The sequence below is a fragment of the Micromys minutus genome (assembly GCF_963924665.1).
Source record: "Micromys minutus genome assembly, chromosome: 19".
Classification (NCBI taxonomy): domain Eukaryota; kingdom Metazoa; phylum Chordata; class Mammalia; order Rodentia; family Muridae; genus Micromys; species Micromys minutus.
In genome coordinates, this window is record NC_137954.1 from 19,148,989 (window position 1) to 19,163,232 (window position 14,244).

Here is a 14,244-nt window from a genome sequence, read left to right on the forward strand (position 1 = left end):
AAAGAATGCACCAGTCCTCCTAAACATATATAAGGAAGGCTGGTTTCTGGGCTCTGAGTCTTTCGCCACTGCAATCAAACCCGCAATAAACTCCTGTAGAAGGAAAAAAAAAAAAAAAAAAAAAAAAAAAAAAAAAAAAAAAAAAAAAAAAAAAAGAAAGAAAGGGTCTATTTGCATTCTTCTGCATGCTGAGTGCCAGTTGGACCAACACCATTTTTGAATAGGTTGTCCTTTTTCCATTGAATGTTTACAGCACTTTTGTCAAAAATCAGGTGACTATATACGTGAGGGCTCATTTCTGGATCTTCTATTCTATTCCATTGATCCACGTGCCTATCTCTGTACCAGTACTATGCAGTTTTTAGCACAATTGCCTTGTAATATAGCTTGAGGTCAGGGATAGTGATTCCCGCAGATGTTTTCTTGTTGTTGAGGATGGATTTCGATATTCTAGGTCTTTTGTTATTCCAGATGAAATTGTACATTGCCCTTTCCAACTCTATGAAGAACTGGGTTGGTATTTTGATGGGGATTGCATTGAATCTGTAGATTGTATCTCCTTTTTGTTGTTGAACTTTCAAATATTGTTAGAAAAAAAATCAGAGGTTCCTGGGGAATAGTGCCATAACATCTTTTAAAATAGTGTTTCCTTAGTTTATTATTGATACCCTGTTTCACTAAATTTAGCCTTTACTTATGGGTGGAACACAATCTTTTCCCCATCTAAACATTACTATGTAAACAATATTCAATACCAGTTTGCTCTGTTCCTTTGATATATAATTTTGCCATTAATCTGCTGTATGACTTCATCTGCATTTCTCCCACTTGCTGTAACTGCAAGCTTGCATAAGTGTCCCATATCCAAGAATAAAACCTCCTTCACCCTTGACGTATCCCTATGTTAGGAATATTTGCTATCTCCTGTTATACGACATCAATTTAAATTCCTTTTATTCTCAGAGAGATGGTTTTCCTGCCTACATGCTTACCATTCAAATTGCTCTTGACTTGATCGTTAAATATGTCTTTACTACAGTCAAAAAGGTCTTTTCTCTTGTTCTTAATATTCTTTTAAACCTTCATTTCTTTACCTTGCTGATTGCCCCTCTTCCCTGTCATACCTCTGTAGCTGATGGTGTTTTTAATTGTCTTAATGCTTAACCCCAGTTATTTTTATTATAATTACTGGCATCTACCATTTCATTTACTGTCTGAAGTTTGGAAATGCTATAATGCTTTTTCTGTAATATACTTAGCTTTTGTCTTTAATATCCTGTATTCCTATGGATTTGTTCACCAATCACTCTGAGATAGGAATTTTAAAAAATAAAGACCACACTAGTTATAATTTTTTTATTGCACTGATAAGATACCATGGCAAAGGCAACTTACAAAAGAAAGAATTTAAATTGAGGCTTAAAGTTTTGAAGAGTTAGCATTCATGATGGCACAGGACAGTAAAGTAATAGAAACAGGTGAGGCTGAGAGACTCTAGGAATGTGAGACTTCAAAGCACAGTAAGAACTCTACTCCAGCAAGGCCATACTTTCTTATTCTTCCCATACAAGGCCACCAACTGGGGACCAAGTATTTCAATATATCAGCTTCTGAGAGCCCCTGAAAAGCTATAGTGGAATTGTTAAAACATCTGGAATCAATTCAGGTTTCATATGATTTAATTTGAATGAAGAAATAAATAATAATCACAATATTTTCTCAAAGAAAGAAAACAAAATACGTTCTCTTCAATATTCAGAATATCTCCCCTTCTAAAGATGAGAATTTTGCTGTGCCCTTACTCCAAGTCTTCCTCGTCCTCTTTTTTCGGCTCTCACTACTGAACAAAGACGGTTGAAACATGTGTACCTCTGTTGAATACATATTCATTTACTCAGAATTCTCCGTTAAATGTTTATAATCATGAATTGTTTCTTGAGTGCAGCAATATTATCTAATACTTACACTTTTATCCAGAAATTATTTTATTATACGTGACTTATCAGGACATAATATAATTTGATAAAAAATTTTTTTTAAATCTTTAATATCATCCCTTCTCTACCTACTGCTCCTCACGACTCACCCTCATCATGGTGGCAGTCTACAAAACAGTGATGAACATCATTTTTTGTGTTTGGAACCATCAGTTTTTGTGGTAATTTGTAACATGCAACATTAATGCAGGTGTTGCTTCTTTTACCTCAGAACTGGAGGGACTAGAATTGTTCTCAGTGGTTCAGGGAAAGAAGAACAGATCTGGGAAGGAAAAGTGAAGCTCCACGTGTGGCTGTGATTTTATACATACTTTGAAAGCAGCCATTCCTAATGAATCTTGTTCAGCATGGTTACATTCAGAGTCTAATCTACATGACACAGATACTTTTAATCATTGAGTAATTAGCATAGGATATAGACTAACTAAATGATATAGGCAAACAACTTATCACAGTGCACAGTGGGCATTTAAAATTTTAGCAATGTTTTATAAAGGCAACCACAGTGAAGGGACAGAGATCAATAGGCAGCAAAGGTCTTGCTAAGTATATGGAAGAATCAAAAACCGTGGAGGAGAATGGTGTTGCGACTTCAAAGTCTATCCAGGCTCTTACAAATGCATGCAGAGAAAGAAAGAACAACAACAAAACAAAACAAAACCAAAACAAAAAACAAACAAACAAACAAAAAAAAAAACCAACCAAACAAACAAACAAACACACCAGAGAGAACTAGCACTACCTTCTCCTATTTCATTCTTAAGTAATTAAGGGAAATCGTGATCCAACCCAAAGCAGTTCTTGGACTTAAAAGTAAACTTAAAGAGCACATTATTTTCCATTTTCAAAGAATAAGAGCAGCTGTGGCAACAATAGTCCGTATCAAGAGAAGTTAAGTGGATGACAAAGATCAAGAGATAGTCACATGTTCTTGTACTCAGAGCAGAGGCACTTTGTCACCCACTGATTAAACCTAGCCCTGCTACTGAAGGAAACCCCCATCCCAGCTAGGGACAGGTTAAGATGAATGCACAACTAGCTAAGTGGGCAACCATATGGTTCTTATGAAGAGGGTCAACAGTGTGCTAGAAAGCAAAAAACATGAAACTAGGAAAAAAAGAGTTCCTAGATGGAGGAATGAAAATGGGCATCTGATTAAAGTCAGTAATGTTTAATATTTTTCTTTTTACAAAAATGGTATTCTAGTGAGTTGTGTAATTCATTCTCTAAAGCTATATTTAGTCATTTGATAGCTTTCCCTTCCTTAATAAACTTCCCTACGGTTCTGAAGCCACATATTAGGAAATTCCATCAGGTACTAATGGTAGGTATCTACTTACTGACTCTGTTCCCAGAATAATGCTATTCAGCATACCTACGAAAACACTGAGTTCTTGCCACTAGGGTGCCCACAAACTTCTATTAGGACAATGCATTAGCAATGTAACCAGTTTACCAAGAAGCACTAACCATGATTCTGAATTCACTGGCAACCAAGTTGGGATTTGAATTTACTTCTCCCTTCAAGCCCATCTAAAATTTATTTCCACTCATATTTGGTATGTATTGCTGTCACAGTGAAGTAACTTGGTAGACACAGTGTCTCATGATACCCTTATAGGAATTATCATGGGAGATGACCCCTAATTGGAATCCTTACAAAATGATGTTAGAAGTCACTGTCGTTAGTTTGTGATGAATAGGATAAGCACAATTTGTATTCAATTACTTGAAATTAGTCTCCAATAATAAGTGTAAAAGAGCCTTTGTAGGAGTGTCTAAGCCCACCTATGCTCTCACCTTCTTATTGTTACAGATAAAAAATTGATTCGAACTGTCAATCAATAATTTTCAAAATTAAACTTAAATTTTACTAGAATCATTAATTTTGCTAGTTGGCTTTGCTTAAATCATTTAGGATTTTGCTCTTTTGTACAATTTGGAGAATCACATGCCACCCATTTTTCCCTATATTCTCTACATCAAAGGAAAATATCCACTTGATTTTTAATCTGCAGGAATAGTCTCAGTTAATTAGTGACATTTATATTAAAAGACATATAACAACACATAACTACATAAATTTAAAGAACTCCTGCCTCCACTTTTAATGAGACAGCTCAAGTATATCTCTGGTAATGAAGCAGGAAGGAGTGTATTATTTATCACTCATCCAAGGAAAAAGCATAAGTGACTTTAATTAAGTCTGATACTGCTTATTTACTTGTCTTGCATTCATGTAGAATAACTCATATAAATATTTTGTCTTACCAGTTGTTTATTTCATATCTCTTTTAATTTTAGCGAATAAAATTATTAGCATCGTTTGTATTAAATTTGAATCCATAATTTGTATTCATGTTCTTATATTAAATATTCATGTCAGTGCTACTTTAATATTTAACACTGATCCTGTTATCAAGGGAATCAGTTAGAGGCAATTATAATGGACACAAAGCTGTGATTATATGGTTTCCTTTTATGTGTTTAATATAGTAGCAGTAAATAATATTACCACCTACTCATGCAATAACAGTCATAATAAACCTGCAAGAAAATAGATGGCATAACAAAATACCCCTACTGCTAATGGATTTCCATCAGCGGTCTATGAGACAAAGGGACTTGTTTCTGTCTAGGCACATACGGTGTGTGTGAAGAAAGTAGGGTGGAATGGCAGTATGAAAAGAGATTTTTTATGAAAGGATCTGCATGAGCTTTACATTTTAATCTAATATTTGAAAATAGCCTTATCCAGTAACTTACAAATGAAGTGCTATCTTCTACCTCATGTTTTAGACACAGGACTTTGAGAAAGCAAATTGGATCTGACTAGAAAGCCTCCTCTCTGAGAAATATCTCTCATAGCATCTAAGGGTATTATACAAGTTCCCAAGGGAGAAAAACAACCAATATTCCCACCCAACTCTAAAGACTAGGAACAATGACCAGAAAAGTAAGATACACCCAAGGTACAACTGTGGCATTTATATTTTGGGGTATACAATTGCCATTAATTTGGACTCAAAAATTACTCAATCAGAAGGAATTCATTACTAATTCTAAAAACCTACCAAGCTGCTTGTGGTTGATGAAATAAGGGGCCCTAAAGGGGAACTTAATATTACCACTTCACTAACCCAGCACAATTCTGAATTACATTCTAGACCTATCCTTTATTCCCAGATAGTACCTCTCTCAGCCCTCATCAAAGAAACTTCGTTTTGCATCAAAGAACATCACAGGAATCAATATCTGATCAACATATTGAGAACATCTACCAAGGGTCCTTGTTTTGGTATATTTATCACACAAACCAAAGCTCAGGGAATATCACAAAGAAGGTGGTTCCAAAATGCAAAGAACTAGGATCATGAAAACTTCTCCTCATGATATCACAACAATATGGTTGCTTAAACAAACTCTGTACAATTCCAGTAACACGAACAGTGTATATGCCAATGGGGAACAGGAAAAAAAATCTCACAAGAGCCTACCAGTATATGAAAAGCCACAATTAATGGTTGCTAAGAGAGGAGAATTTGTAAATGCTTTGCCTTTAGTGTGCATAGAATTTCAGTTCTGCAGTATTTCTTTCCATATTTCCCATCATTGATTGCATTTATTTTTATAGTTTATATTATGTCTGGGTCTACATTATTCTTTCCATCAAATCTCACGTTAACTTTGACCAATTTAAACCATTACTTTGTTCACACATATGCTTTTTACACTATAGGCAGTATTTGCTCTTAGACAGTTATGCTACACAGTTCCAAAATGAGTACACAAAGCCATGATATAACGATAATCTTTAAAACTTCATCTGTTATTCTCCACAGTTCTGAAAAGGGCAAAACTGAATGACAGTATGCTATGTCTATTAATGTCTAAGCATCGTACACATGTATAGAACAATGCTTTCTAAGGGAAAAGGCAGTGAGTCAGCTGTGGTCTCTTTTGATTACTGCTGCTTTGATGTTGTCCCATCTGCCTCCTCTCAGTATCTCACTGTCTTTCTGTGTCTCTGTGTCTCTGTATCTCTGACTCTCTCTGTGTCTGTCTGTCTGTCTGTCTGTCTGTCTGTCTCTCTCTCTCTCTCTCTCTCTCTCTCTCTCTCTCTCTCTCTCTCTCTCTCTGTGTGTGTGTGTGTGTGTGTGTGTGTTTGTGTGTGTAAATCAAACTCTGATGCAATTCTACTTGGCTAGTCAGGGTCTTTTAGAGTTGTGACTCCTTGACTTTTTGAAATTCCTGGACAAATTTAACTAATTGTAAAAGTCTCTTAATTAAGATTTACCGTTCTTTAATGAAACCGACCTAGCTAAAATAAATTGCTGCAAGAGAAGAAAATATGACTATTTAAAAACTTAAAAAATCCTTAAAAATCAATTATTAGAAAATATTTGTTGTTGCTTCAACTTTTAAGAATTGTTTTCTTCAGTTTGTTAGATCAGAGACACATAAAATTGTTTATGATAATACACTATCAGAAATTACCTAGATGCAAGGAAAAATAATTCATATATTCAGAGTAATCATTCACCAAAATTTCAAGTGGAATGAAAAAACCACTTATAGAATATAAATTCTTCATCTTTTTAGATTTTTAATTAAAATTTATATGAATTAAATCAACAGCTGTGTTAAAAGTACATACTAAAACAGCAGAACCTGAAATTTATTTCAAAATTTAAAAGAACGGCATAAGGAAATCCAGTATTTGAAAGTTCTTATCATTTCCCATGATTTTTAAGCACAAAATATGTAATTAAATGAGAAGTGTGATTAAAGGAGCAATGCAGTTCAGAATATCCATATCAGTATGGAATTATGGATATTTCAACATTAAAGAGATGTGCATGATAAATACATTTTCTTTCTGGAAATGTGGTGGAAATACTGAAATCCTTCAGTCTTTCTTGGCAGACACATATCTCTTTGGAAACAAAAATTTACATATTCTGCCTCTATGATAAATCTTTGTGCTATTTTCAGAAAAAAACATCAAATCATGAATTGTGTTGGATCAAAAAACACAAAGCCATCAATGGTTTTACTCATTGTTTGCCCTTGTGTGCTACAGTTCTGATATGATAGGAAAGCTGTTCCCTCTGGTACAGTCAACAGTAGATTGTAATTACAGTTTAAACAACTGCTTTTGAATTACATTGCACCTGCTCCACAGACTACAGTGCATGCCTGGCACTATAAATCCATGCCCGAGTCTATTGCTGGTGGTATCATAGTGTCTAGGCTACAAGCTACTATTGTCACGTGATCATATTCTCATACTGCCTTCTAAGCCCATTGGCCTGCATTGCTCTTAACCATCTTTTAGTGCTAGCCAAATGGCTGAGAAAAGGTGACCATGAATATCCAGTGCTAACTAGGAAATTCTCAGTAAAGCAGGCCAACTCCCAGGGAACTTTGTAAACAAGTAGGAAGACAAAATGTAAATGTGGAAGGATGGAGAGGCATGACATGAGATGCTGTCCTCTAGTTCTGACCTTCTTGTCATACTCATGAACCCTTGTGTTTACTTGAACTAGCCTCCCACACAAAATCAAGCCACCAAAACTGTCAGGGTAAATGGAGGAGGAATTAATATGACATGGGATCAATTTTGGGTGGCAGTTGCTGGGGGAGTGTGATTTCTTTTCCTTAGAAGTTTGGCCAGTGGGAGGTCACACATACTGTAGTAACTGCTTCCACACACATGCACATATGGCTGGAACTAAATGGACTTAGTGTTTTATTAAGAGAAGGAGGAAGAAGAGTAAGAGGAAGGAGATTGTTGTGGGGAGGAGAGGAAAGGATGAGGAAGAACAGGAATGGGAGGAGGAAGAAAAAGAGAATGATGATGATGATAAGGAGGAGAAAGATAATGAGGATGTGGAGGAGAAGGAAGATAAAAAGAAGGAAGGCATAGTGTTTGGACTTAAAGTTTAGGAGAAATTAAAGGGGAGATGGAGGGGCAATGTGGTTGGGGAATATAATCATATTTCACTGCATACACATATGAGATTCTCAGAGTTTTGAGTTTTAAGATAAAAATCTAAAATATAAAAATACAGTATTTATTTAGCACAAAATATTATCTATATGCTAAAAATGATGAAATGACAATATATGTCCACAACAACTTTCAGCACCATACAAACTCACTGTTTAAATCTAATCGATTTTAAATGACGAGTGATAAAGTTAGAGTAAAATTATATGAATAAAACTAAAAACATACTTTTAGCAATATAATTTTAAAATTGTACATTTCCAATACTTTGCAGGTATAGTATAGATTGCCCTCCCATAACTAATTTCATATTTCTAACAATACATTATTATTGTACACACTCATAGTGTATCTGTGTGCTACTGTGTGTGCATGTATGAAAGAAGATGATATAGAGTTAGTATGCCTTTCCCACTATTAAGTGGGTCTAAAGGATTGAACTCAGAAAATTAGCTTCTATAGGAAGTGTTTTACCCAATGAGTCTCTTGCCATCCTACTACTATATATTTTAAGTGAAGATATAAAATTGTGTATCCATTATAAGAACATAGGGTGTAGCAATTAGTTGTGACAATATGAACATATTTAGTCTATATTCTTAAGCAATAGGAGAATAGTCTACAGTACTCTTCTTTGTGGATTTGACATCAATATGAGCCATGTAGTTAATGAACAAAGAGAATATAAAGGTACCATAGAGGTTATGTATTGTAAATTATATTTATTATCAACATTTTCTATTTTTTTAGATTCTAAAAGAATGCATCAAAAAATAGAACTTAGTTTTTTTGACTTTGCTTTTATGGTTTAGTTTAATAGTAAGATTCAAACACTTTAAAAGCTATTTTTTGACTTCTACTTTTATTACTTCTTGATTTATCAAAAGAACTGAATATGAATTATGATAAGTAATAAATGGAGTCTGCTCATATACTTCTTTCTCCATTAATTTTTACATAATTATGAAAATAAAAGCTATGTATACTGTGCATGTCTGAACTGCCTCAAGGACATTTCAATTAGAAACTGATAGCATTTAGAGTCACAGCTTACATATTGAATTCAGGAACACACACCCCCAAAATACAGTCATGGCTCCTTGGGTCCATAATTCACTACCATTAAGTAGTAAGCTTCATACTTATGGGGATTGTTCCTGGTTACTTCAATTTTCATTGTTATTTACATATCACAAGTGAATAGATAAAATTTGCTATTCCATACTTCAATATGTAGAATGAATATTAACCATACATTTAATTTAAAATCAGAGCATTTGGCAAGATCATGAGAGTAGACTAGTAGGATCATTTTAGTAGCACATATGGGAAGTCCTAGGTCTCATAGTTAATGCTTGTCAACTCACAAGATTCCAATCTTTGTGGAATGAAAGAGTTCAATGTTAAGAAGATTTTTTGGATCCTTGAGGACATAATGATATATTTTACCTTAGAACAAGATCAAAATACAGATTTTGGATTATCTGAATAATTTTCTATATTGCTGAATGAAAGGTCATCTGGGACTTTGTCATACAATGATTAAAAGTACTTATTGATCTGAACAGGAAACATGAAAACATACTTTATGCTTTAGCCCTCATATATAAAAATTTTAAAATTGTATCCTGATTTTAAATATGTGTGTGCACATAAATATTTTAATATATTGATGTATATGTATGAATATTTTATGTATCTGTGTATGAATCTTCTTCTTATATGATATCTTCTTCTTGTAATATAATATCGCTATGTCTGCTTCTGAGATAATACACACAGATCTATACACACCTAATCTCTGAAGGCTTTAAAGCTATGTCTTATTTATTTGTTGTTATAAGGCTTATTTTTATTCTATAAAGGATTATTTTTTTCTACTGCTATATCCCACATTAATATAATGTATCTTTAAAGGATTATAATGATTTCATAATAAGATGGGCTTGCAAATTTTTATATAGTTCCTGGACAAAACCAAACAGTTTTCCACAAGGGTAAAAAGTCAATCAATTCTATGAAAACATGCTATGTAAGGCCACATACATTGACCCTTTATAATTAAATAAAATTGATTAACAAGTCCAATCACTATTAATTTATTCATAGCTTATAGCACAAGAAAAAATGAGAATTCAAGAAATTTAAATGTTATACTATCTTTACAGGTTAATTATTAACATCAGTAAAATTTTAATTTTTAGTCATAGAAATCAAATGTAATCTATGCTAGGCATGTGCTCTATGACTGAGTTATATGGGCCAGCCTTCACCTCATTTTATTTTAAATTATTCTGTAATGTTTAATGAAACAGGTGGAGTTTAAATAAAGACATTTTAATACAAGTATCAGTATGAAAATTAAGAGAAAGATTCAGTAAAACATAAAACCCAATGGAACTATGGGTGTAAGTTTCTGCAAGGATAGTCGTCTAATTTTCAATTAGCATTCAGAGTAACCAATTTCATTGTGGTATATTCACAGATGGTTAGTCTTGTTTGATTCTGCCTTGCATTCTTCAGTTCATTTCCTACATTGCCCCTATCCTCTGTGGCCAAATTCCAGTGATCCATGTCTTCCCAATAGTTTGTCTTCCACATTACATATTACATGTGTTATGTTACCCTTCCTATCTCTGAAGCTTCACTCTTTGCCATCTCAGCAGCCCCTATCTGGTTTCCTCACCTCTCCCTACACTTACTTCTACACAAAAGTATGGATAACTATACAAATGTAGAGCCGATATATGATAGAGAGCAGAAAACATGTCTGTCTGAATGTAGGTTACCTTCATTAATTTATGTTTCTTTAGTTCTCCCCACATTCTTGAAAACTTCACAATATCACTTCTGTTTATGATTGTTCAAATTTTCATTGTCCATATGTACCACATTTTCATTATCTACCATCAGTAGGTTGACATCTAAGCTAATAAAGAAGCCATTTTCCCTGACAAGCTCTCTAAAATTTCTTGTCGTTTGTTTTCTTCACTATAGCCATTCTGACTGGAGTAAGGTGGAATTTCAGTGTACATTTTAATTTTTATTTCTCAAATGCAAAAGTATTCTTGTGGAGTCCACATTTCTAATAATGTAATAAAACCACTGAAAATAGAGGTGGCTTAACCTCTTTTCCAGGTTTTTCATTTCTTTTATATAATTAATATTCTAATCAAGACTCAAAGCACTTCATTATGTAACAATGGCCAGAGTAAGTACCTTCTCATCCAGGTTTTATAGAAAATGGTGCTTTTTGCTATGGTGTGTAATTTCACTATGTTGGGCACATACAGCCTATTATGTTCGCATGCATACCACCTATTCTTGGTTGCTTCAAGGCTCTTAGCATAAGCACATGAATTTTGAATTTTTTATGATAATAATGTTATTTCTGTCTTTAAGTCTACTAAGCAGGTATATTTAATTTATTAATTTGTGTATTCTTTTTTTTTTTTTTTTTAAACACGAAGTTTATTTAAACAACAAGACGCTTGACTTGAAGGGAAAACTATCTAGGATCATTTTGTTCAAGAGTAATTTATCCCTACTTAAAGACAGATTGCCCTACATGTAACAGCTACGTACAAAACAGTTATAAAATTGTCCTTGGTTTTACAATGATAAATGAAAAACATTAAAATTCTCCAATCGAACAAGGTATGCAAGGATTTTGTGTTGTTGGGTTCTTTTGTTAAAACAGTGAGAGCAAAATAACTTACTGGAATATAAAGAGTTGAATGAGCTTGCCACTAATGGAGAAGGGGGTATTTTCACAGAACCAGTACTTACCCCAGACCATCTCCATCTGATGTCAACCAAAAGAGAACATTGTCCATTTAGTTTAAAAAAGAAAAAAAAAAGAGCAATATGCTTGTGCACATACACCAGTTACTTTATGTACAGTAAAGAAATGGGGACAGAGACATGAAAGAAGAGAGAAAACTATACTGTAGTAGGATGTGGCGGGACCAAATTGCGGTTCTAATTGAGAATGTGTTCTTGGTCTATAACAAAATTCTGGAGTAAAGCAGCAGGCTCCCTTTTTAGTAGACACCTCCTGTCTGCTGCTGGAACACATCAATCATATCTTCATCCTCCGCTTCCAACTGTGCAGGTGTGTCTGTTTTGTTGATAGGTTGTCCAATCTGATCTGCCTCATTGACAAACCCTGCTGTTCACAATAGGCTTTCATTAGTTTACTAAGTGGTATATGCCTCTTAATCTTAAACTGCACCACAGAACCATCCTGTCCCGCCACCTTCAAATTAATATGATCTTTGTTCTCAGTCTTGACTCCTTCCTTGGGTTTCTCGTCGGCCATGGTGAGCGCCGGAGTCTCCTCAGTTGCCACTTCACAAGAGAGGCACCAGGTCCACACTGAAGGAGCACACAAGCACACAAGCAGCACCAGGAGAAGGAGGCAGCAGCGGTGGACCTAATTTGTGTATTCTTAATGAAGGGTACATTCTTTCGATGAAACCAACTTTGATGCAATTCAACCTTTTGCATGAAATTTTGAATTCATTTTGCAAGTATGTTGTTGAGAATTCCTGCTTCTATGTTCTTCAGAGAGAGTGTTCAGTAGGACTGTGGGGGGGGGGCATGTTTGTGCTTTAAATGGTTTCGAGTCAGAATTATGTTGGCTTGAAAGAATGAGTTTGTCTGTATTCCTTCCCTTTCTTTTTGCTAGAAAGTTGGAGAAATATTGGCAGTAGGTCTTCCTTCAACATTCTGTAGAGTTCAGTAGTAAATCTATCTGGCTCTGGGTCATTGTCTGTGAGAAAACTTAAGTAATCATTGTTTATTTTGTTCATTGGATATTTTATGTGTTTACATTTCAAATGTTGTCCTTTCTCCTGGTTCTACCTCTCACATTCCCTTCCCCCTGCTTCTATGAGGATGCTTCCCTTCTCACCCACCCACTCCGAGCTCACCAGCCTGGCATTCCCATATACTGAGGAAATGAGCCTTCATAGGACTAAGAAATTCTCCTCCGACTGATGCCAGAATGATTTATATCTTCTGGCTTTAATTTCTGTATGTTGAATGTGTTTAGAAAGCTCCATTACTTCTAAAGATCTTCCAACTTGTAATATTAGTCTTTGACATATTTTGAAATGATCATCTGGATTTCAGTGTAGTTTTAATACCCCATTTCATATTTTACCTTATGAATTTGTGTCTTCTCTTCCTTTCTTTGTTCATGGCTTTGTAAACCTTGTAGGTCATATTTCATTTATTTGTTTTCTATTTATTTTCTTTTTTGTCTTCCTGAGCTCTGTCTCCTGCTAAGTTTGGGCTTGGCTTCTAATTATTCTATTTTTCTTACCAGCCTCCAGTTTGGTTCTTCTATATTTCTAATATATTTCTTTGTTCTCTATGATTTTATATTTTCCTTTAAGTTGATATCACCTGTCCAGTTTTCTTTTGAAAATGATTTAGTAACTTTCTTTTTAAAACCTTAAATTAAGTTTATTTGCTTATTTTCTCATCACTGCTCTTTTAAAATATGGGACTATGGAACCATTTTCTAGAGTCAAAGCTGGTCTTCATTATTTCCCAATGTTGAGAAGCAGTCAGCTCATAGGGTGTCATTGAATACTCTTCTTTCTTGTTATTCTGCGTTTTTCTGTTGCATACTTTCCAACTATGCAAGATTATTTATCTTCCAGTTTGTGGGTTTTTCCATTCTTCATTTTAATCTTCTATTATAATTATTAATTAATTATTTCATTTACGTACATCCCAAATGTTGTCCCTCTCCCTGTTCCTCTTCTCAGAGTTGTTCCCTCCATCCCCCCTCCATTTTGCCTATGCAAGGGTGTAATATCCCAAGCATCCCCTCTCCCTGGAGCAACAACTATCTTCAGGATTAGGTGCATCCTCTTTTAGTGAAGCTAGACAAGTCAGTCCTCTATGTATGTACGGGCTAGGAGCCTCAGACCAGCCAGTGTGTGCTTTGTTTTGTGGCTTAGTCTCTGGGAGCTCCTAGGGGTACACCTTCTTCTACACTTTTCTGCTTTGTTGATTTTATATGAGTTCCCCTATAAGGCTGTCTTCAGTTGATGCTCAGAGGGATCTAACTAGTCACAAATGTGCTATTTTTCCACAAGTCCTAGTGATAAACATAAGAGAAGATACCATGTCCTGACCTGTGTCCTCTATTTAATTCAGAGACAACGGTGCTAGGAGTTTTCTATTCTATCCATTAGAATTCTGTCCCAAGTTACATCA

General features: G+C 34.6%; 1 protein-coding gene and 1 pseudogene across 3 annotated transcripts in view; both read right to left on the reverse strand.

Moving 5' to 3' along the window:
- The window catches only part of ERBB4 (erb-b2 receptor tyrosine kinase 4), a gene marked incomplete at both ends in the record, with an annotated part of 1,001,312 nt that overhangs the window by 168,333 nt on the left and 818,735 nt on the right, over positions 1-14,244 (reverse strand). The gene's annotated exons all lie outside the window — the stretch shown is intronic.
- On the reverse strand, positions 12,054-12,331 carry LOC308432944 (small ubiquitin-related modifier 2-like; annotated as a pseudogene). The gene has a single exon. The product of its transcript is annotated as a small ubiquitin-related modifier 2-like (transcript).